Raw genomic sequence first — 24,765 nt, 5'->3', positions numbered from 1 at the left:
GCATTCTGATGTACAAGCCCTATAGAGATGGTGTTATTGTTGGCTACTTACGGCTTGGGCCAGATAAGCAGTGGAACCCTCCTCCGCTCTGTCCCACCTCCCTCTTTCCACAGTCCCATGATCAGAACCCAGTGTTTACTGACGCTATATTCGATCAAATGTCTTTCTGTCACTGGCTTTTAATTGGACGGATGAGATAACGTTGGACTTTCCAAAAATAGTGAATGTTCTAAAATAGGCAGCAGGTATACTAAAAAGATTTTTTAGTATACCTGTTTACTAGTTTACTAAAAAGAGAGGAGAATATCTCTCCTTTTTAAATACTATCTAGCGCTACAATAAGCTGCCGTAATGAAGTTATGGAACCCCCATTTCAACACTACGGTCAAACTGTGGTTTATATCAAGGCCAGAGCCCCTCTGGCTGCTCCTTCTAACCAGCGGGGACGTAAAGCCCGCCCACCGACCAGGAATCCCTCCTCTAAATCCCTGAGCAGAGTGACGGCTGCTGTTCCTCAGCCCCCAGATGGCTCCAGTCCGGTTTATATCACCTCCTTCCCCCTCCTCTCCTTTAATACAGCCGCGGGTCCCCAGAACCCCGCCCCGCCGAGGCGTCCACCGCCCTGCCAGTCGCTGGACGACCTACATCCACTCCCCCTCCTTCATCTGCAGCCAATATCAACTACATTCAAGAAAATACACCCCATGTTCATCTGTGTGTGCTGGTGGTGATGGTGGTGGGGCTGGGAGGAGTTATATATAAGGTCGGAGGAGTTGTATGTAAAGTCCTACAAATTTAAATCCTGTTTCTCTTCATTTTTTCTATAAATCATCGGAAGGGAGCAAGTGGAGTGTGCGTGCTCGCTGTGAGTGTGCGTTGTATGTTTATGTTTGTGTGTGTGTGTGTTCACTATGTGTGTGCGTGTCTGTGTGTGCACGCACTGCGTGTGTGTCCATGTTTGTGTGTACGTGTTTACACACAAACACAGTCTTAAGATGAAAAACCAGAGGGTTGCATCAATCATACAGACACACACTCACAAACACACACACTGACATGTCTGTCTGTGCTGGCCATTCTCTCAGCTCGTGTGTGTTCTTTGACGTGTGGGCGTGCGGCCTGGATGAGGTCTCGTGTTTGGAGGGAGAATGAACTTAGAAGTTTGTTGCCATTTCTAAAGTTCCTTAGATGTCCCTCACCGAGGCGCCCTCGGCGGGGCACTGGGAAATGGCGGGAGATGGGCTGGGGGCATTGGTACTACTACTACTGCTGTAGTAGTAAGCAACTGTTATTTCATAACACCTCTATGGAACTGGGAGAACTCGCTGGACATAATGCCTCGGCCACAATCACGAGCGGATAGTGTTCATTATCGTGTTGTATCCTGTTAGCCAGCATAGAATCCAGTGTTAAATCTCAGCTCACAGTAGTGATGCGCTAAAGTGCAGTGTAAGTGCGTGGATGAGTGCGTGCGTGTGTGTATCGGGATGGTATTTAGATAGGGGAAAATTTCCTTCTCAAACAGGTAATAAGCCGGTTGTCTCCATGCTCGGTGGAATATAAATACTTACTTCTCTCCTCGAGCCGTAAGATATTCTAATAATAAAGAATTGTCCTCCCAAAGTATTTTCGTGAGATCATTCTAGGATAAGTCTTCATGGGTCACATTTGGTTGATCTAAACAGATGCTCCCTCGGTGCCTTCCTCGCTATCTCCAACACCCACCCTTCATCTGCTCTCTCCACACACACAAAAAAATCTCTGCCTCTGCCATCACACACACACACGCCATCACATACACAGACAGACACGGCATCACATACGCCATCACACACACGCACACACACACATGGCATCACACACACACACACACACACAGACACACACACACGTGCACATAAAACACACACACACACGCACACACAGACACGCACACACGTCATCACACACACATGCCATCACACACACACACACACACACACACACACACACACACACACACACTGTGACAACCCGCTCCCCACCAGGGGGATCCGGGGGCGAGTGGTGGAGGGCGTGTACCACCGCCATCCACTAGCCGGAGAGCACTTCATTCCTCAGCCAGATGGGGACCGGAGAGAGGAAACGAGCAGGCGGACGTCTTATAAGGCAGCCGAGGACTCATTCCAGGGCGGAGGCAGTCAGACCTACCAGGAGGAGGCCATTGACACGTCCCAGTCTACGAGGCTCACGGAGACCCTAGCACAGTGTTCTATACCTTGTTCTTTTGCCTATTCTGTGAATAAACGCAGACTGCGGCTTAAACCAGCATCCAGTGCGTGGTACTTGCCGTGACAAATAGACTCTTACGGAACCGGGTTGCCACAACACACACACACACACCTACACACCTACACACACACACACACACACACACACACACACACACACACACACACACACATTTCATCACTCTCCTTCACAAACAGAGGCAGTGGAGGGGACGGTATTCTTTTTTTCCCTTTTTTTCCTTTGTTAATCAGCAACGCTTGTCTGTTGCTGATTAACAAATAAGTATGCTGCTGCTTCTTAGTTAACAAAACAGAGAATGTATTAGTCGATTCTGGCAGCTGCCTCCTACCTGGTTAATACCCAGTGCTTATACACTCTGATACACTCTGTTCATTCAAAAGTAAACTTAAAACCTCAGGACAACCAAAATCTCCTCAGGACCACCTAGAACATTTGACAAATCATCCTCCGCCATCTTCCACTCTCTCCCGCTGTCTTAATGTGTTGCCTATTGTTGCCCTTTTGTTTGAGTGTCTGTACTGTCTGTATGTATTCCTTTCTTATTTGTGAAGTGTATTTGAGTATTTAGAAAAGCGCTACAAAAAATTGATTGATTATTATTATTGTTATTATTATCAAGGGGGGACTTGGTAAAACCTTGACAAAAATGATTAATGTGATTAACTTCCATAATATTTTGATTGAGTTCATTCATTGTGATTAACAGATTATGGATACAGTTTGCCAACATGGCAACCACTTCGCATTGCCTGGCGTAATTTAACAAGCGGTAGTGATTCCTCTAACCCGAACCCCGCACATGGAAGGTTCTAGCGCGTTTATCAGCACTGCTTGTGATTGGTTAGGGCGCTTATTACTGAGTTGTGACCGTTGTTGATTCGTTTGAATGTAATGGCCGTGCAATATCATTCATTTAGTTATTTATGCATTTTGTCATAAAAGAAAATTGCAATGCATTGATTGTAACATTACTGATTAGATAATTGCAGAAGGGATTAGATAAAAATGCAATTAACTGATTAACCCTAATGCCTTGCCACTGCTACAACTGGTGGTGGAGGAGGAGGTGGTGGAGGGGTTGAAGATGTTGCTCAGTTGTGGGATTAGTGGCTCTTAATGCGATTTGTAATAGGATATGGAAAGAACTTGTCGGCTGAGCAAAAGTAGGTGGAATTAGAGGTTACGAATGTCATGGGAGAGTCCCTCGAAATGAAGCGATGATCTTGAAAATGAGCTTTAGGTCTACTTAGGTCTACAAAATGCTTATGATGAGGCTTCTCATCGCTGCTTGTTGAAGGATTCATCTGTGCAACGACCCGTTTAATGAAACGGTCTCTCTCTCTCTCTCTCTCTCTCTCTCTCTCTCTCTCTCTCTCTCTCTCTCTCTCTCTCTCTCTCTCTCTCTCTCTCCTTAAGCGTAGCTGTATTTAAGCGTACTGGTGTATGTGATGCATAGAAGCTGACTGAACAATATTCCCAGATCGACTGTGCGGTGCGTCAGAGATCAGTGATCTGCTAGATTGCTGTTTCGTATCTATGTTGAATTATTGAAATCGCAGTCGCTGCTTTCCGGGCGTTGTCAAGTAAAACCACTACTTGTTTTGAAATGAACCGCTGTGGCTTTTGTTTTAAATGATTTTATTAAAAACTATGGCTCTATTTATGAAGCACCTGCGGATATTTTTCACGGGTAATCAATATTTGCTGCACCTACTTCAAGGTTCTTCCTCCAAAGCCATAACAGCATTGTTTGTACAACCTGTTTGTGTGTGGGTTGATGTGTGTGTGTGTGTGGGGGGTTGTAGATGTATACCTGTGTGTGTATCTGAATATGTGTATGAGGTTGTCTGTGGTTGCGTGTGTGAACACACGTCTACTGTGCACGGTGTATACACTCTGCAATGTCTGCATGTGTGGTCGTGTGCATGTTTCGGATAGCGTTTGTGTGTGTGTGTGTTTCTGATGGAGGTGTGTGTGTGTGTGTGTGTGTGTGTGTGTGTGTGTGTGTGTGTGTGTGTGTGTGTCTGTGGGGGTTTCTGATGGAGTTTGTGTGTGTGTGCCTGTGTGTGTGGGTGGGTGGGAGTGTGTATGTGTTTGTGTTCCTGAGAGTGTGTCTGTTTATGTGTGTTTGTGTTTCTGATAGTGTGTGCGTGTGTGTTTGTGTTTGTCTGTCTCGATGGTTGGATGTGTGGATGTCTGTGCGGGTGTGGGTGTGTTTCTCATAGAGTGTGTGTGTGTGAGGTATGTCTGTGTGGTACATGTGTGTGTGTGTGTGTGTGCGTGTGTGTGTGTTTCTGATAGAGCATGGTTTCTCAACAGGGGGGTGTTCGCACAACCTAGGGGGGCACTGGGAACGTGATTTATTATTCATTTTTTTGGGGGGATTGTAAACTTTCATGGTTTTCAATTTTTTTGATGAAAAAATAGGCTGCCTGAAATAAATAGCCTATTTTCATTTATTGGTTTCTGACCCCTCTACTGTCTCGGCTACTTTTTACAGTCTTGCAGAGTGCGCAGTGTAACAGTGGTCATACAGCGCGGTTCGGTCATGCACACGCCCGGAATCAGCTATCGTCATGATCTCTATAGTAACACTGATAAACATAACCCAAGTTCGCGGGTTAACAGTTCAATAACCAACACAACACAAATTTTTCCTCCTTCCTCTTGCTGGGAACCATGGTGCCCGCGGTGCCCGCGGTTCCCAGGCCGCGGTGTCCACGTTTCCCGGCCATTCATTCATTCGTTCACCGGGCAGGGCGGGAGTCACGGGAGTGCCGTGGCCACGGTCGCGGTGCCCGCGGGGCCCAAGGACACGGTGCCCGCGGGGCCCAAGGTCATGATGCCCGGGCCGGGGGTGCTGCGGCCGGTGCACAACGGGAGACGTGGCGGCCAGAAGTCGTGGGAGTGCCCGCCGCAGTCACGGTGAATGAATGTTCAATCCAACCATTTCTTCCTCAACTCGTGCATGTCATTAATATTCATCAGGGCTTGAAAACGAAATTATTTTCAATCGTTCCGCTCCAAACGGAACCGATATATTTAACGTTTTCGTTCTTGCGTTCCACCACCAAAATATCTTTCCTGAACCGGTTCGGAATTAAAATAACGTTTGTTCTTAACGTTCCCGCAGTGTTATTGGGCCTAGTCTATTTTTGTGGTCGATAAAAGGGTGACCAGATGTGTCGCTTTGTGCGGGACAGTCCCGCATTTCCATTACTTTGTAAACGTTCCGCAAATTGAGACGTTTTCCCGCATTGTTATTAGGGTTGGCGCGAATTATTCGAATATTCAAATACTCGTTGGGAAAATTTGTATTCAAAGCTTAAATCAATATTCAGAGCTTCGTTTTTTCACGTACGTGACGTTACCAGAGCGAGGGAGGCAAACTATAAGCGACACCAAGCAGAGAAGCGAGAGAGGTGGAGAAGAACAGATATCTTGTTTCCCTTTACTTTATAGCAACATAAGCGGGATCTCGGGAGGAAAAGAAATGCTCAGTGAAATGCTAACCTTAGCTTAGTTGTTTGTTTACGTTCGCTGTACAGCGCACAAATCAACTGTGACTGGCTTGCTGCAGAGCGTGAGAGTCTTGCGAATACCCGGTCAATATAATGGATATAATATGGACACATAAGACAATCAATATTCGGTATTTTTTATGGATTTATGGTACAAATTCCCTAAAAAATATGCACTTTCCAGAATGAATTGAAAAGCTCCCGCAAGGGCTGAGACGGCAGAGGACAGCTGATTTGGTACGGAACAACAGCTGTTCGCTTCCACGGGGATAAACTAAGTAACTCCAACTTACTTAGGCCTACTAATTGACGTTCAAAAGCTATTAAATCTTCAACAAAATATGCAGATACTGTCAAAATCGGTTCCAGGGAGTGTATAGGGATTATTAATGTTGTTTTTGATGGTGTGTTTTTCTGGAATAAGTATTCGAATATTCGCTCGGAAAAACCAACGAGTATTCGAAGCCTGAAAAATGGCATTCGGGCCAGCCCTAATTATTATTGACAGTCAGACTTGATTTTTGAAATAAGTGTTTTATAATCTGGCATTTATCAAATAGTTGTGTGTAGACAGCAGTGAGGGCTGTCATCAGGGAGCGGGCGGGCTGTCTGATCATGTCAATGAAACTTGGACGCGGACGCAGGTTAAGGGCACGCCCACCAACAAGAAACAATGCAAAGGCGATATAGTGGTCTCGGTTAATTTAGCTCACGTTACCTTTGTCGAAGATATAGCTCAGTGCAACTGTTGCTTCCAAATCGCCTCTCGCCAGGGTGGTGGTGGGAATTTGTGACAACTGAGCTTAGCGGGCAGCGAAGTGAACGCGGCTACCGGAAATATTTAGATTTTTTCATGAAATAGGCTATGCTTTTGTGAAATTTTATAGGCTATATAGAGAACGAATAAAACCGTTATTAACTGTTTTTTTGGGATTTCAGAATAACGTTTCTGTTCCGGAACAGTTGAAGACCATTTGGTTTTCGTTTCCGTTTCCGTTCCTTGTAAAATTCCGTTCGTTTTGGGTTTTCGTTTTCGTTCCTTGAACCGGTTCGGAGCCCTGATATTCATTAATATTTTTTTATAAAAACCGACTCAAAACCGACTCAGAGGGCATTCATTGCTATATGTGACGACCGCAAAATCAATGAAAAACGATGCGATGACACCTTTAAGCAATATAACACGAGTGTGAGTGGGGTTGGTAGAGGATCAGGGTAAGGTCAGGGGGGCGTTTGCTCAATAAAGGTTTAGAACCACTGTGATAGAGTGCGTGTGTGTGTTTCTGATCGAGCTATCACTCAGCTCTATTGCAGTGAGATCTTGTTTTCCACCAGACCGTCAGGATGTATCTGGGGCTCCCTTGTGTTATTGCTGGGTTGACCCAGTGGTCGTAGATCACCGTGGAAACCAGGGAGTGAACGGAACAACGCTGGTCGCTGAGACGACCAGGAAGGAACCAGAGGGGGCGAGGTCAGGTGTACCGAAGAAAGAACTTGAAAAAGATAAATAGATTAATGAATAGAATAAATAAATCAATAAATAGAATCGAATCTAATGAGTAGAAATATGTCGTTAATAATATGACATCATCAATCATAACATAACATGTAGCTTTTCAAACCTGTAAGTCCCCAAACAATTAGAAACACACTGAAGCAAACTCTATAATGACAACATTAAATACTCAAATAATATGTCTTAATACGCGGTTCCCCGGGTCTGTTTCAAATGAATCCCCATACATGCAGACAAGCACACACCCACACACACACCCACACCCACACACACAGAAGAAAATCTCTTGAACACACACACACTAACATTGGCACACACATGAGTAAGCACTTAGAAGGATAGACACTGACAGGCCCTCACAGACACAGACACACACACTCACAGACACACACACACACGCACAAACACACACACACACACACACACACACACACATTTTATCTCCTCCCCTCAATCTAGAATATCCTTCAGGAGCGGGAGAAGGATTAGATGGATCCAGAGACAGAGAGTGAGAGAGAGTGATGGACAGGGTAGGAAGCTGAAGAGAGGAGTAAAAAGGAGGGGGTGGGGGGTAGAAAGGTGGAAAGAGGGGGGTTGGGGGGGGGGGGGGTGGATAGGAGTGAGCTCTGTAATCCTGGTACAGTGGGCTAGAGATACAGCTACCTGGCCTTCAGAAGGCTTCACACTAACCGTGGACAGGTTTCTCCTGTTATCCTCAGGGATTTAAATACAATGTAATCACCTCCAACCCTCCACGGGATCCAATCACGTGTCAGGAATACCAATCAGTAAACAGGAGCACACGCTGGGAGAGGGCAGAGTGGCTCTCTGGTTGGGATGGAGTTGCAATATGAGAATGTTTACCTCAATCGCAGAAAAAATATCATTACAATAACTTGCCTCCTCTGGTTAGGAAGTAACTAAGAGTTTTTTGTCATTATGGTGTGTGTATGTGTGTGTCAGCAGTAGCTTTGTGAAGTTTGTATTGTATGGATTCTTTTGGCTGTCTTGGAGTCATATCTGTGATTTATTCATGACGTGAGTGTACGCATTTAATAAAAAATAAATAATATAAATGTATGTAAATACTAAATATTTTAGAATAAAATGTCTGCTTAACCACCTTTTTTATTATTTATTCATGAATGTATTCATATATTTTTATATATTTATCCATTTTTCATTTGAAGGTGAATAATGAGCCGGGGAAATTAAACAAACAAAACCTACACAGACTTAAAGGGAAACTTCACCCATTTCCATTAAGCTTTGTATCGTTAGAAACCCACTCATATTTTTGTATGGTCGTGCATCATTCCCTTATTTTCTGGAGAGACTGGAGAGATCCGTATCGATCTCCAACACTTCCTGTTTAAGATGACGCAATATGACGATTTTTGCGTAGAAGTAAATAGGAAGTGAAGTGGCGAACCCTTTGTTCGCCCTATTTATTCCTAAAGCAGAGGTAGTCTGACACACATTTCTTGGGAAGCACGCACAGAGATTGTTTAACTTGGTGTTGATTCATTTATTAAGCAATAACTCCGGTTGACTTTCCAGGAAATAACTAAACATAAAAACTCCAAGCAATGTAACTGTTTGCGGCCAAAACAGGGTTCTTCGTATTGTACAAAAAGGGCTTTTCAATGTAAAATAGTCTGTCAAAATGCGTCCAATAATACGAAATAATGCAAAGTAATGCGAAATAATGCGGTCAGAAAACTGTTGGCTCTCTGCCTTCCAAACCGGAACAACAGTAATTAGCCTGCCCTATATGAGGGCCTCCAATAGGCTCCAGGTAGAGCGTGACACACCTACTTCCCCAGGTGACACAACGGACTAATCACCACGTCATCACAAAATGCATAAATATACATATGAATGAAAGTTTGATTAATATTTCATACACTTTATAATTCTTAACTCATACTTTTAGCCTTAGACTCAAAATATATTTACTTAAAAATATTCAACACAAAAGACCTCTAAATGGCTCCAACAGGAAGTGTAAGAGGGGAGGATTCTCGCAAGACTACAAGCACAAGGGGGTGGGACCCGCTGATCTAGATCAGCGGGAGTGGCCAGCGAAGCTGTGCATCGTGGTGCATGGTGGGAGTTGTTGTCTTCAATCCACAAGCGCCAAAAAGTCACTTTCTGCCTTTTCTCGGTCAAGACGGCACCAAATTAGAATTTTATATTATTCGACTACATATAGGACCCAATTTCAATCCATATTCATGCCTCCACCTATGAAATACTCCTTTAAACAATGGTAACGTTCAGCTAAAGGCTGTGACTGATGTATGTGTGCCTGTGTGAGTGTCCCAGGGTCCAGAGGCTAGGCCCTCCAGTCCGGGACCCTCCCCCGCTTCCTGCAGGAGCCCGACGACGCCTACATCGTCAAGAGCAACCCCATCCAGCTGCGCTGCCCGGCCCAGCCCGCGCTGCAGATCTTCTTCAAGTGCAACGGGGAATGGGTCCATCAGAGCCAGCACCTGGCCCAGGAGCACACCGACCTGCGACCGGTATGGAGCACACCCTGCACACACGCAGGCACGCCCACACTAGCATGCACGCACACACTAATGAACTCCCTCACTCACACACTAATTGACTCACTCACTTATGAAATCACTCATAAACTCACTCAATTGCTAACTCAATCGCTCCATCACTTTCTCATACACTCAGTCACACGCTCATAAACTCACTCAGTCATACTGGACAACCCCCCCCCCCCCCCAACACACACAAACACACACACACACATACTGGTTTCAGTGTACCGCAGTGTTGGGCCAATGTATGGGTCAGGGCCCCGTTTCCCGATATCGATGGATCTTCGCTCGTAAGATCATTCTCCCGATGGATCTTTCGAACCATCGATAATTTCTTTGGAGCATTTCCCGAAACTCCTCTTAACGTGAACGCGCATACGCTGCATTCACGACGATCGTAGGATTGTACCTGTCCACTGACATGGTGCTGAAACGGGCTATGACGCAGGGGGAGACGCAGGAATGTCGGAGGAAAATGGGGTTAAAAAGGGTTAAAATATCTCCCCATCAAGGCCAACCGCAGAGTAGCCTACGAAAAGAATAGATTGCAATAATATGAATGCTAAAGATATTAAAACACAATTGATTAAGCCTAGGCCGACATATATATCAGTCCTAATCCTGAGCGCATTCACAAGTCCAGCGGAGGGCTCTAGTTTTCGCCGGCCAAGTCATGCGCTGTGATATGTGTGACAGCTATGTTGCACATTGCAGCTAAGGCTGGGGTAGCTTTGGTTGAACCGGAGGACATTGAGGACGATGACGACGAGGAAGATCGGTGTGAGGACGACACACTTGTAAAAAAGGTTTTGCAACGCTTAAAATAATTAAAACATCTGCAAACATAATTTTGTGTTCTACAAACACATTTTCAAAGTTTAAAAAATTTCACCTGCGCGTTTGCAGTTTCAAATCTGTCATTGGTCTAACAGTGTATTTCATTGTTTCCCGGTTTTGAAACCTTGTAAATGGGATTCTTAAACATGTGTTCGATAGAGTCTTATCAAGGAGACAAGAGTCTAGCTAAGCCAACTAATATTATGCTGCCAACCTACTAATAGTGTGGATCAGGGGGTGGGGAGGTCGGTTGTGGGTGGCTGTGGGGGGAAGCTTGTGGGTGGGGGGTATGGGGGTTGGTACTCATTGGGATGTTTTTTATGTTAATGAAGCCAGAGACAATGGCGTTACCAGTCATGATATTGCTAGAGGTAATAATCCCAACGCAGGGTGGGGATAATGTATCGCCTCTGAACAGCTGAAGTCTGCATTTTGGAGCAATTTCATTTGCACAAAAACCCAAAGATGGCCGAATCTCATCGACTGACTGCACCTTTTATGGCAGCAGAGTGAAACAATAGACCCCGGGATGCGTGATGATTCAGTTAAATAGTTGGAGGTGCCATCACAGCGGCAGCAGGGAGAGATTCAAGGTTTTTATTAATAAAGCTCTCTCTCTCTCTCTCTCTCTCTCTCTCTCTCTCTCTCTCTCTCTCTCTCTCTCTCTCTCTCTCTTTCTCTCTCTACAGACATGATTAGAGCAAAATCCCCCCCAAAGAAATCTAGCTTTAGAGTATGAATTCAATGCCCGTCATTCAATTAGTTAAAAATGATCACTCATACTCTCAATGAGCCTCCTCTATGAACACCCACCAAAAGACGAACAAGCAAACAAACCTCAGTTTCCATCCATTAAACCCTCATTACCAGCCGTGTGGTTTCTACACCCTAAAGGGATTCATCATTAATCCATTCATCCCAAATATAACCCAAAGCTCTTTCAATGTAATTATGATGTGATGCACACAAACATTTCCTCAGACGGGTGGAGGGATGGGATTTCACCCCAAGGACACAGAAGATTGTTACACATCCTGGTTCAGTCATCGCAACAGGGGGTCGGGTGGTGGGAGTGTGTGTGCGTGTGTAAGGTGTAAGGTTTGGAGAAGGCAGAGCCGGTGGGGACGGGATTTATTTTTTTACATTTATTTAACCAGGCAGATCATTAAGAACAAGTTCTTATTTACAGTGATGGCCCGCCTGACAAAAGCCCAAGCTTCTTGGGGGGGGGGGGGGGGGGGGAAGGAGCAGTGAGAAAGGATAGTATATGAACTGATGAAACCCCCCAGTTAGGATTGAAATGAATGGAGCAAGCAAAAAACACAAACATTTCCTCAGACGGGTGGGGGGATGGGATTTCACCCCAAGGACACAGAAGATTGTGACCCATCCTGACGTGGTTCAGAGTGCCCTCCTGGTGTCCTTCAGATTGGCTTGGATTCTCACCATACGTATGTAATTACCTTCCTGTCACTTCCACTTCCCTTCAAACGGAACGGAGGCAGCGACTTTGGGCCCACATGCATGGAGTTATTAATTATTATTCTCCCACCAGGAAATAGATCATTATTCAGACTTTTTTTGGGAGCCAAGCCTCGCCTTGTTTGTCAAGGTGAAGCTACAACACAGGCTGGTACAAAAAGCATTAGTTCACACCGCTTCGTACCAAATTCAAATAATATCACTACTAGTATTAAACTAAATGTTTGCTATTTTGCACCCAAGGGCCTATTCACAGACTATTCACAGACTGTAGGGCAGGATTCATTATTTTGCAGATGGATTCTGTTTTGTTGTGCATAGCTACCACCTGTAGCGACCCAGCTGGGCTTGGATGGAGGTCAAGGGGTGAAGCTGTTCATCGTCTGAACCCATCCAGAACCACTGTACGCTGCTTTTCCCCAGCAAAGCCAGCAGCAACTATCATGGGCAGTGGTCCATACACGTCCATACAACTTCCTAACACACATTTGATTACAAAAAGTACTCATTTATTTCATAGGGTAATCATTTTCTTTACTACCCAAAATCACTAATTTCGGTGATCATTTGTAGATCCCTTTTGAAGATGTATGAGTGTAACAAGTAAAATTGTATCCAATATGTAATCTCTATTCCGCTCATCATACCCAGTCGAGCTGAATCCTTTCAACTAAAGCACCGCTCCTCGTGTGTCCTATCGGCGCTGCTGTAATCGAGGTGTGTATCAAATCGCTTCAGAGGAGGAAGGCACATCCCTACTAACTAGTAAAACTGTCACTAGAAAGACTCAAGTAGGCAGCGTCATCATCACGCTACAAACGACACAGATATGAGAGCGGCCTATCTGTGTGGTGTGTGTGGCCGGCATATTAACCCTCGCCGCTATCTGGAGTGGAAGAAATTTACCAATTAAGCTTATCAGTCTTCTATTCCAATCAACCATTGGCTTATTTCTATCAACCATTGGCTTATCAGGCTGCTTTTAGGCCCCTTATCAGGCTGCTTTGAGGCCCCTAGTCAGGCTACTTTTGAGGGGGGCACTCAGATTCTGGGGCCCACCACGACTGTTCCCTTTATACTGCAACAGATTGCTCACTGGTCATGATAGTTTGGGGTTTATCATAGCATTTTCTCACTTGTCATGATAGTTTGGGGTTTATCATGTCATTTCTCTATTAAATAAATATGGTTATGCAATAAATCATTCAACAAATAAATGAACATACAAATATATATAAATGAGTCAATATGGTTAAGAAATATATATATAGGTTAATATTTTACCCTATTGTACCAACACTCAGGTGTGAGTGTGATTAGCTATTACAAGTCTTTAGAACAACTGCCTTTTCCTGTGCCTTACTGACATCACGATTGAGTAATGGCTTTTAATGGCTAATCACACTCACACCTGGGGGTAAAATAGGAGCCTTTTAAAGAGGACATTTTAAAGAACAATGAATAGTAATGGTCGGAAATGCACTGGGTTCAAACCCTAAAGTCATCTCTGCCCATGACCTGCTGAATTCTCTTTATAAGATGCTGAAATCCCAAATGCCTCGAAATTTACTTTAGATTCCAGAGTGTGCTGAACAAAAAAAGTAAAAGAAAAACTCAAACACACAAGTAGAAAGAACATCAAAACTAGCCTTGGTAGCACTCAGAGGGAGGGAGGAGACGCAGAAGAGGATTAAACAGGAGCTAAAGTGTTTGGGTGGCGTTGCCTTTGAGGATAGATGACTCGCCTGCAAGCCCCCAGGCAGGAACAGTGCATACTTCCGCAATCCACCAGTGCTCAGCGACCAAGCCTGGTATTGCAGCTGTTTAAGCGGGCCAGAAGTAGATATCTCCGTTCACTCCAATACAAGTGGGGAACAGGAATGTGTCTCCGAAAAAAAATGTCTGGATATCAATCAAAGGCTCATAATTATCTTTATGCCATGTACTAAAAAAATCGAAGCTTTCTCTTTTCAAAACGCCACCTCAAGCGTTTTATTAGCCGTTTTATGTTATTATTTTTTGCTGGAGAAGGAGGGGTGGGCAGCTGAAAAGAGTCGTAGTGAAACAAATGTTGTTTCGGCCCGAAATTCGAGAGAGCCTAGTGCACGGCTCCGTTAACTTCTCGTGTACAAGGTTTTTCCTTTTACATAACATGAATGGCGTTGATGGTTTTTAGTCACTGTGGTGACTTTTTATCACAAAGTGTTTTAGTATCACTAACAGTGTTTTAGTGATAAAGGGATTTTTAGACTGGTTCAGCTGCTGCTCAATGACTCACGTTCCTCTGCTTGCGATCATTGCGATTCACCATGTATTGATCCATTTATTCAAAAGATCCAAAGACAAAGAACGGGTGCATTACGGTATCATTTTCATAATATTGTTAATAGCCTAATAAACATTTCAGTTGCGTTAGTATTTCATTTTTCATTTGCTTGTTTAGCTAACAATTAACAATGTTGGTGTATTACAATTATTTATGTGGGTAGGCTACTCCAACCTCGTTGCTGATCGAAATGTAACCATTTATTTGTATATACATTTTTGATTGCATTTTTTATTAATAGTTTGAAGGAATCTGTTTCTTAAGCAATAACATTGAACTGTATTTTTGTCTAGGCCTACATACATTTACTATGTTGTCATATTTATGAAGTACACTTACCTTGCGTTCACACCAAAAGATGCATTTGCTGCCCGAACGCGTTGACGCCGAAGTTTTGCGGCGCAGCAAATCAAGTTTTGCGGCGCAGCAAAAGTTTTGCGGCGCAGCAAAGCTTTTGCGGCGCAGCAAAGCTTTTGCAGCGCAGCAAAGGTTTTGGCCGCAGTTTTGCAGCGCGGGAAGTTTCGCGGCACGGCAAGTTTTGGCCGACATTACGAGCATTGCATGTCTTTACCTGTTGTGGAAGAGGGAGAGACGTCGGAATGCCCGTCGTTTATGGGTTCATGCCCGTGCCCGGCAGCGGGCACGGGCATGCCGCGCTGCAAATCAGATTTTGACGCGCCGCAAATCAAATTTTGCTGCCGGTTTTCTCGGCAGCAAATGCTGCGGCAGCAAAGCAGCAACGCGTCTCTACATTCACTTTGAATGGGATCGTGCCGCGCGTCAACTTTTTGCATCTTTTGGTGTGAACGCAGGGTTATACTTCCTTGGTCGGTAAACAATGCGACTGCGATCGCTCAGACCTCTCCCTTATGATGCTACCTACAATGCTAGAAAACAATTAATATTTCTGCATCCGGTATGTCATGAACTAGGGCGTGGCTAGGCTCCCATGATGTGGAAGCAAATCTTTCAGTGATGTTGCCCTCATGGACATATTATAGAATGCACAGCGGATTCCAAAATGGTGCCCATTCATTCCTATGAAAACTGCTCAATGTTGCAAGGCAACATCATGGACATAATAAAGGATGGACCACGGACTGGAAAATGGCCGCCCATTCATTCCTATACAAACTGCTCAGTGGCGCAGGGTAACATACAGGAGCGATTTGCTTCCGCGTTATGGGGCCAAGCCTAGTCCGTGACGTGCCGGATGCAGAGATCTTCTTCTACTTCTTGTTTAGTGGCGGATCATAGTTTTTCCCCATATACCGCCACCTACTGGACTACTACAGGAGTGTGTGACAAGGACATTGGCAAATTATACTTTAAATAATAAAAATAAATTCAAAGAAAAAACCAAACTAACGAAACAAAATAAAACTAACTCATCTCATCTCATCTCATTTTCGTCCGCTTATCCGGGGTCGGGTCGCGGGGGGAGCAGCTCAAGCAGGGGGCCCCAGACTTCCCTTTCCCGGGCCACATTAACCAACTCTGACGGGGGGATCCCGAGGCGTTCCCAGGCCAGTGTTGAGATATAATCTCTCCACCTAGTCCTGGGTCTTCCCCGAGGCCTCCTCCCCACTGGACGTGCCTGAAACACCTCCCAAGGAAGGCGCCCAGTGGGCATCCTTACCAGATGCCCGAACCACCTCAGCTGACTCCTTTCTAAGTAAAGGAGCAGCGGCTCTAATCCGAGTTCCTCACGGATGGCTGAGCTTCTCACCCTATCCCTAAGGGAGACGCCAGCCACCCTTCTGAGAAAACTCATCTCGGCCGCTTGTACCCGCGATCTCGTCCTTTCGGTCATCACCCAGCCCTCATGACCATAGGTGAGGATAGGAACGAAGATCGACCGGTCGATCGAGAGCTTTGCCTTGCGGCTCAGCTCTCTTTTCGTTACAACGGTGCGGTAAAGCGAACGCAATACCGCCCCCGCTGCTCCGATTCTCCGGCCAATCTCACGCTCCATAGTACCCTCACTCGCGAACAAGACCCCGAGGTACTTAAACTCCTTCACTTGGGCTAAGGACTCGTTTCCTACCCGGAGTAAGCAGTCCATCGGTTTCCTGCTAAGAGTCATGGCCTCAGATTTAGCGGTGCTGATCCTCATCCCAGCCGCTTCACACTCGGCCGCCAGCCGATCCAGTGAGTGCTGAAGGTCACAGGCCGATGATCCCATGAGGACCACATCATCTGCAAAAAGCAGTGACGAGATCCTCAGACCACTGAACTGCAACCCCTCCCCACCACGACTACACCTCGATATCCTGTCCATGTATATCACAAACAGGATTGGTGACAAGGCGCAGCCCTGGCGGAGACCAGCACCCACTGAGAACGAAACTGACTGGCTGCCGAGGACACGAACACAGCTCTCGCTTTGGAAGTACAGGGATTGGATGGCCCTGAGGATAGACCCCCTTACCCCATACTCCCGCAGCACCTCCCACAGTTTCTCCCGGGGGACCCGGTCATACGCCTTCTCCAGATCCACAAAACACATGTAGACCGGATGGGCATACTCCCAGGCCCCCTCCAGGATCCTTGCGAGAGTGAAGAGCTGGTCCGTAGTTCCACGTCCGGGGCGAAAACCGCATTGTTCCTCTTCAATCTGAGGTTCGACGATCGGCCGAACCCTCCTTTCCAGCACTTTGGAGTAGACTTTACCAGGGAGGCTGAGAAGTGTGATACCCCGGTAATTGGCACACACTCTCTGGTCCCCCTTTTTGAACAGGGGAACCACCACCCCGGTTTGCCACTCCTTTGGCACTGTACCCGACTCCCACGCGATGTTGAATAGGCGTGTCAACCATGACAGCCCCTCAGCACCCAGAGCCTTTAGCATTTCTGGCTGGATCTCATCAATCCCTGGGGCTTTGCCACTGCGGAGATGTTTGACTACCTCAGTGACCTCCACCAGGGAAATTGACGACGAAACACCATCAACCTCGAGCTCTGCCTCCAACATAGAGGGCGTGTTATTCGGATTCAGGAGTTCCTCAAAGTGTTCCTTCCAACGTCCGACGACCTCCTCAGTTGAGGTCAACAGAGTCCCAACCTTACTGTACACAGCTTGGATGGTTCCCCGTTTCCCCCTCCTGAGGTGCCGGATAGTCTTCCAGAAACACTTTGGTGCCGACCGAAAGTCCTTCTCCGTGGCCTCTCCGAACTTCTCCCACACCCGCTGCTTAGCCTCCGACACGGCAGCAGCTGCAGCCCTTCGAGCCTGTCGGTACCCTGCAACCGAGTCAGTAGTCCTCCAGGATGTCATATCCCGGAAGGCCTCCTTCTTCAATCGGACGGCTTCCCTGACCACCGGTGTCCACCACGGTGTCCGAGGGTTACCGCCCCTTGAGGAGCCTAAGACCCTGAGGCCACAGCTAGCCGCCGCAGCTTCAGCAATGGAGGCTTTGAACACCGCCCACTCCGGCTCAATGCCCCCAACCTCCACAGGAATGCCAGAAAAACTCCGCCGGAGGTGTGAGTTGAAGATACCTAGGACGGGGGCCTCCTCCAGACGTTCCCAGTTCACCCGCACTACTCGTTTGGGCTTACCAGGTCTATCCGGAAATTTCCCCCATTCCCTGATCCAACTCACAACCAGATGGTGGTCGGTTGACAGTTCCGCCCCTCTCTTTACCCGAGTGTCCAAAACATGCGGCCTCAGATCAGATGACACGATCACAAAATCGATCATTGATCTTCGGCCTAGGGTACTCTGGTACCAGGTACACTTATGAGCACCCTTATGTTCGAACATGGTGTTTGTTATGGATTATCCATGACTAGCACAGAAGTCCAATAACAAACGACCGCTCGGGTTTAGATCAGGGAGGCCGTTCCTCCCCACCACGCCTCTCCAGGTGTCTCCATCGTTACCCACGTGGGCGTTGAAGTCACCCAGCAGAACTACGGAGTCCCCTACTGGAGCCCCATACAGGACTCCATTCAGGGTCTCCAAGAAGGCCGAGTACTCTGAGCTGCTGTTTGGTGCATACGCACAAACAACAGTCATAGTTTTCCCCCCTACAACCCTTAGGCGCAGGGAGGCGACCCTCTCGTCTACCGGGGTAAACTCCAACACCGCGGCGCTCAGCCGGGGATTTATGAGTATCCCCACACCCGCCCGGCGCCTCACGCCCTTGGCAACTCCGGAGAAGAATAGAGTCCAACCCTTATCCAGGAGAACGGTACCAGAGCTGAGACTGTGCGTGGAGGTAAGCCCCACCAGATCTATCTGATAGCGCTCCACCTCCCTCACAAGCTCCGGTTCCTTTCCCCACAGCGAGGTGACGTTCCACGTCCCCAGAGCCAGCTTCTGCCGCCCGGGTCTGGTCCGTCGAGACCCCTGACCTTCGCTGCCACCCATGTGGCTGCGCACCCGACCCCAACGGGTCTTCCCACAGGTGGTGGGCCCATGAGATGAAGAGAGGAGAGGTGCCACGTCGTTTGTTCGGGCTGTGCCCGACCGGGCTCCGTGGCAAACCCGGCCACCAGGCGCTCGCCATCGAGCCCTCCGTCTGGGCCTGGCTCCAGACGGGGGCCCCGGGCTTCCTCCGGGCCGGGTCACATCTCCTCTTATTCCGATATTCATTGAGGATTTTTGAACCATTCTTAGTCTAGCCCCTCACCTGAGACCACTCTGCCATGAGAGACCCTACCAGGAGCACAAGGCTCCAGACAACACAGCCCTCAGGTTCACAGGGACACGCAAACCTCTCCACCACGATAAGGTGACGGTTCCAGGAGAAAACTAACTAACAAAAGAAATGAATAAATAAAAATAATAAATAAAAAATATATATACTTAAGGTTAAATTCTTCTAATTAGGTTAGTATCTTTTAGCTAATTTATCAGCAATTTCATTGCCATATATTCCATGGTGGGCTGGAATCCAACAGAACTGAATAACTAAACCAAGGCTCATAATATTTAAAAGATGCTTTACCTCTATCACCAAATCTTCACGTATTGAATTATCTGTTATAAAACTTTGTAGTATTGCCATAGAATCAGTACATTTCACTGATCTAAGAGGTTTAGCATCTACAACCCATCTAAGAGCGGTTATTATTGTGGCCATCTCGATTGGGTATACTGATAAAGTCACCCACTCTATATCCATATCCTTTTTCAAATTCTGGAATATATATGTCAATACCACATTGTTCTTTGGGATCTTTAGAACCATCTGTAAATATTTTCAACATTTTAAAGTTTCTTATGAGTTTTGCATAAAATATATTTCTTAATAGACATCTATAATGTTAAATAATGTAAAACATTACAGCTCTCCAGAAATATTAAAGTATGCTACCATTGGATGTCTACAGTGGATTTTTGCTAGGTACCTTAATCCTTTTTTCTTATATTTATATTGTAGCTACTGCAAATCAAATGGAATGGAAATGGAATAACCCTAACACACAGAAACAGTTGGTTCCCGATGGATTCGTAGAGAGACTAAAATACTGCGGTAAAAGGCACTCCCCACGCTTCCACAAAGCCAGAGTAAACATGGCATCACAGGAAGTAGTGTGTGGTTTGGACGGAACCGGGGTGTCTTTTGAAGGGTCAAACTGACGTGATGAGTTGATGAGTATGCAAACGAATCCTCCGGGGAGCTCCGGGATATCTTTAATCATAGGTGGAGCATGGATATGAAAGACATGCCCCCCGCTGAGTTCCCCCCCCGCTGAGATATTATGAAAGAGGACATCTGCTCTTAGATTAATCATATGATCAATCGACTAAGTGTCAGTATGAGGCCTCATTATGTGCCACTTGATGGATTCGTGGATAGATGTGTTTTTATTTGAGTGTTTCCAAAATATAATATACAGTGTAAATTACCCTGAAGCATTTTGACATGTACTATGGACGAGGTGTGTGGGTGTGTTTGGGGTTCTGTCTGTGTGTGTGTGTGTGTGTGTGTGTGTGTGTGTGTGTGTGTGTGTGTGTGTGTGTGTGTTTGTGTGTCTGAGTGTGTTGTTGGTGTACTTGTGTGCGCTTGTGCGTGCAGAAGAGATATTCTGTTTATTACTATTTGGTTCGAATTATTTAGTTTTGTTAGTAACCCTGGATGGGGTATGGGCTCTTCAGTGAGAATTAATCATGTTTTACACTCGATAGCAGACTTAACTATAACGCTCCCCGACGATCAAAAATCAAAACGGTAATCTTGTAAATCCAATCCTAAAGCTTAGGCGGTATGAAGAATGTTTGGAGGGCCTGTTTCATCTTGAGATTTTAGGGGGACTGAATCTTTGCATTTCTACGAGGTGGATTATATTTTAGACCTCCGTTCTAATACCCGTAAAACAATGGGTTCTGTTTTTACAGAAGGATTGAAAGGATTTGAAACAATGCCTCTCTTCTTAAACAATCCAGGTCTCATCTGTGTCTCTGTTCAATATTGAATATAGGTCAGTGGCGTAACAAGGCAACGAGGGGCCCGTATGCAGGATGTTCAAGGCGGGCCCCCCCCCCCCCCGGATTGTTGACGGGGGGGGGGGGGGGGTATGGAACGATTTTTATTTTTTTTATTTTTTTTGGGGCCCCTGATTGGCCCCGGGCCCGTACGCACCCGCATACCCTGGTTACCGATAGTTACGCCACTGGGTCAGAGCATCTGTTTGCAGGCCATGTTAATGCTGGATAAAAAAAGGCTTGTAAGTAGAATGACTTTGTGGCTCAGGCCCGTGGTTCATAAATGGTCTCGGCCTCCTTACTGGATTCTAACGACTGGAACAGGTACTGAGCTTGCCGTTAAAATGAAGAGTTGCAGCGTGAGGTTTGTTTGGAAAGACCAAACACAGGTAGCTCCTCAAAGGCGTGTCCGATTAATTAATATATTATTTATTAAACACTTATCAGGAGGAGTTTTCTCTGAGTGATTATTTTGAAACGGAGCCGGTTACTAATTACAATGATTGCTTCATCTTAAGGTGCACTCACACTAGGCCATCTGGCCGTGGGCGTTGGCCGTTTTCACACCTAACCGTGCTCAACTGGCCCCATTGTTCTCTGGCCTGCACTCATACTAGGCCATCTGGCCGTGGCCGTTGGCCATCGCAACTGTGGCCTGGCCACGGTAGGCTCTTGTACATACGTCATCACGTCGTAACACATCATCACCAAGCGTCCGCTGCATGGACCATAATAAAGTCTGCCGCCAGTGAGAGTTTTAAAGACAATGGACAACAACACAGAGAATAAAGTTTGCACTTTTCTGAGTCTGTTGCTTATCGTCTGCCCAAATCGTCTGCCCAAACAGATACTCGACTTCTCTATGGGACCAAGGTGAACCAAGAGTTGAACCGCTTGACGCCATGTTTACCGTTTAACAGGAAAGAAGGCTCGTCACCTTTATTATGTCCATGGTCGTCGCATCGACTATACGTCATCCAGCTCAGGTTGCGTAGCCGTGCGTGTGCGCGTGTCGTCTCATTAGCATCTGTACCGTGGCGGCCCGTACCGTAGCAGCACACCCATCCCAAGTGGCCAAGTTGGCCTGGCCTGGCCAGACTGGCCACACTCACACTGGCTGATTTGAGCACGGTTAGGTGTGAAAACGGCCACGGCCAGATGGCCTAGTGTGAGTGCACCCTAATTAATAATAATAATATTCCAATCATGCATCTTCCCACTGACAATATTATTGCCTAATGTATTCACCATCCCAACACGTTCATCTGTGTATCACAAAGTTAACCATTAGCTTGCACAAGTAGGTTGTCACAAGAAACTATGATTGGTACACATCTTAGCCTCGCCCAGTTAAGCTAGCGTTTGGGTAGCGATGGGGACTTTGATAAACAAATCACTGGCTGAAATTAATAATCACAAATAAAAACAACAACATTTGAATTGGATCGGTGGAGCTGGATGAACGAGTGGTGGGTAGCTTAGAGAGGGATTTCAGTGGAAGGATTATGTTTTAATGTAATCCCCACAACTGCTTCCATATGAAAAAAATAACAGCTTAACTCTAAACATCGATCAATACTAAGATTTAGCGCAAAACTGTGCAAAAGAGATTCATACCTTGTTTTGTTTATCCTCTCCGAACACGTACGAGATGTCAGAGAACCGGGGGACGAATTCCAATTCAGATGTATTATTGAAATACATCAGCTCCATGTAGCGTTTGACGTTGCAATCATTGCTCTTCCATATGAACGTAATTTCTCTGAGTTCAGTGAGGGGGGGAAAACAAAGTAGTGAGACGCTCAGAGGAGTCAATATGGACATTTTCTTGATGTTAGATATACGACAGCTCCCACAGCATCCGTCAGAGAGGAGTGGAGAAGGGGGGGGGGGGGTTTGAATGTGCAAACGGAGGTTATAAATAAACGGTGGCTGGGGAGGGAGAGAGGGAACTGCACGGAGGCCGCCCGCCCACATGACTATCAATGACTGAGAAGAAGAAGGAAATTAAAGGCCTGATGAAAGACTTGTGGCCCATCAGAAGAAGAAAACAGAAGCCGAACACCTGAGACAACGCGGCCCCTGATTATTGATTTCACAGCTACATTTTTCTTTAGGGGTGCTGCGAAAGAGCGTGTTGGCTGCTGTTACATAGAAGCCCAATGCACATGCACAGACATGTAAACACACACAGCCAAACAACATGCATACACCCACGCCCATTCTATTCCTCTTAGACTCACACACACAATCTGTCACTCAGACATTTCTACACTAAACTACACACACACACACTCAGACACACACACTCACATAAGAATCGAGAATAATGTTGACTTTTTTAATCCTTAAACTCAAAGCCATAAATCAACAGGCCCCTTCCCCTGGAGCCCAAAGTCAGTCTCCTCAATGAAAGGCTCAGGCCAACGACGCACTTATAGCAATTCACAGAGCCAGTCGTTTGTAATTCCTAATTACATTCACTCACTAGAGCCACGGCTGAATTAGTAATGGAAGGAGATCTGACCCACGCCCAGCCCTCCTAATGCCCCCGGTTCGGTTACGTCAGACAGATTACCGCCGGCTTCTGTCTGGCCTCTAAAAGACAAATGTAAATTTAACATTTACATTTTGAAGGAATTTACCCGCCCAATGTTTTACATGTTCAGAAATGTGTTTTACTTTGGACTTCGTCTCACAAATCAGACTTTAGGTACTCGCCTAGTGTCTGAGGAAGACAAGCTGAAAGCCGGCTGAAGGGGGCTTTTTCACTTCCTTCGCTTCCTATTTTCTTTTTGGCCATTCATGTGGCTGGGGGCCGGGATCTGTGAACGTGTAATTGGTGAACACAAACCCGGCCACCAGTATTAACCTGTTGTAAACACTGTGGGGACGGCCCACTGTAGAAATACAGATTTTAAATCCCCTTCTGAAAGCTTCTTCCACTCACGGGATAGAGGTTTCCTCGGTACAAGGAGACAAGGCCTACTCCTCCTCCCCTTCCCCCCCTTTCCCGGGAGGTACTTGGTTCCGGCCCGGCAGCCCTGTTGACTCTCCCCGGAAGTTCTGCCGTAGCACGGGAGGACCGCTGTATCCCAGATTACTTTGGACTCAATTCCAAGTTACTTGTTATCCAGTTGGACTATCTGACTGTTGTTCATATCCCCATGATGTCAATAAGCTACGTTTCCCAGGGTGTAGGTGTTGTTGTATCAGGTGATCTCTGTATGCCCAAACCACATTGTGTATGAGGGGGGTGTGGAAGTGTATGATGGGGGAGGTTTTCGGCAAAGTTATCTTACAATAACTTTATAATTATATCATTGGGATCAAAGAAATAGTTGTTTGTGTGATATTGCTAGTTTGTGGAGCTCTTGCGTGAGTGTTGAGGATGTGTTTGGTAAAAGTGATAATGGTGCTTTGTTTGAGAGAAGCAGGTGAGAGACTGAAGGACTCTGGCCCTCAGGTCACACTGTCCCAAGAACAAAGCCTGTGTAATTATGCTCTTCTTATCGCCGACAACGCCGGTGAACTGATCAAACAGCCTCAAATCCTCACTTCCTTCTTAAGTATTGTCTAATTTGTGTTGCTGGAAGTCGACATTGATCCTGGCTGATGTAGACTTCAAAGAGCGACAGGATCGTTATGGTTCGGACTGCAGAATCAATCTTTAGGACAAATTCAGGGCGATCCTTTTCCTTTTAAAAAAACATCTAAGTTGAGTCAGCCAAGAACACTCCCAACACAATCCCATGCATACGTGCAGTGACTTGTGCAGAGTATGCAGAAAACTTAAA

The 24,765-nt window shown here is 46.1% G+C and overlaps 1 pseudogene; it reads left to right on the top strand.

Moving 5' to 3' along the window:
* The first annotated feature begins 9,103 nt into the window (after window positions 1–9,103).
* Window positions 9,104–24,765, top strand: part of LOC115541352 (netrin receptor UNC5D-like) — a 55,297-nt pseudogene continuing 39,635 nt past the window's right edge.

Source organism: Gadus morhua, chromosome 4 (assembly GCF_902167405.1).
Source record: "Gadus morhua chromosome 4, gadMor3.0, whole genome shotgun sequence".
Classification (NCBI taxonomy): domain Eukaryota; kingdom Metazoa; phylum Chordata; class Actinopteri; order Gadiformes; family Gadidae; genus Gadus; species Gadus morhua.
This window is presented reverse-complemented; position numbering and strand designations above follow the sequence as displayed.